Source organism: Octopus bimaculoides, chromosome 7 (assembly GCF_001194135.2).
Source record: "Octopus bimaculoides isolate UCB-OBI-ISO-001 chromosome 7, ASM119413v2, whole genome shotgun sequence".
NCBI lineage: Eukaryota > Metazoa > Mollusca > Cephalopoda > Octopoda > Octopodidae > Octopus > Octopus bimaculoides.
In genome coordinates this window covers 23021953-23023077 of record NC_068987.1, presented here as the reverse complement: position 1 = coordinate 23023077, position 1125 = coordinate 23021953, and positions in this window count along the sequence as shown.

Sequence of the window (1125 nt, the reverse complement as noted above, 5' to 3'; positions counted from 1 at the left end):
AAAGATGGACGAAATACCTATTTCGTTATTGCCCACAAAGGGCTAAACATAGAGGGAACAAACAAGAACAGACGAACGGATTAAGTCGATTACATCGACTCCAGTGCGTAACTGGTACTTAATTTATCGACCCCGAAAGGATGAAAGGCAAAGTCGACCTCGGCGGAATTTGAACTCAGAACGTAACGGCAGACGAAATACCGCTAAGCATTTCGGCCGGCGTGCTAACGATTCTGCCAACTCACCACTTGCAAGCTTTTTATCACTCAGCCACAACTGCGCCTGTCACATAGTCACGTATAAAATAAAAGCATCATAAAGAAGAATGGAGTATCTTCAAAATTTGTTTATTGCACTATTATTCAGTATTGTTTGTTTACTGCAGTATCATAAATTCCGATCCGATACCTGTTTCTGCTGGGTAAGTGTTCTAATGTCCTTGGTGGAGCGAATAGTTCGCTTCACGCAACCGCAAGGGTAAAACCTTGAGCAAAGCTACACAGGATTGTCTACCTTGGATAAGATATGTACTGCTACTGAACCAATTAAATGCACATAAATGCTACATCAAAGGACATTAGGACATGTATACAACAGAAACATGTGTCGGATTGGAATTTAACGAGAATAATAGAGTAATAAATTTTGAAGATGTATACTTCTCCATTCTTCTTTATGGGAGGGAAGAGGAGGAGGTGCTAGTGGTGGCAGTGGTAGTGTTTTTAATGTTGTTGCGGAAGTTCTATCTGTTTTCAAGGTGGTTCGGCTTGTTGCAGATTTTGTTGTTATTGTTGTTGTTGAATAGCCCCAGGTCAGTCCAAGCAGAGCAGACATCTGAGACGTTCCACACATGATCATCCAGACCATTTTTATGTTAATACAAAGACCCAGTATTGCATTATCCCATTATTCTTCTTGTCTCCTGCTTTATTAAGACAGTGAAGATTTGATCTAAGGGCGAGTTAGCTGTTATTTCTGACAAATCGAGCGGCGTAGAGGTCCTCGTTCACTTTTACTTTTGTTGTAGATGGTGATGGTGATGACGATGATGACGATGATGACGATGATGATGATGATGATGATGATGATGATGATGATGATGACGATGACGGGAAGGAATGGGAG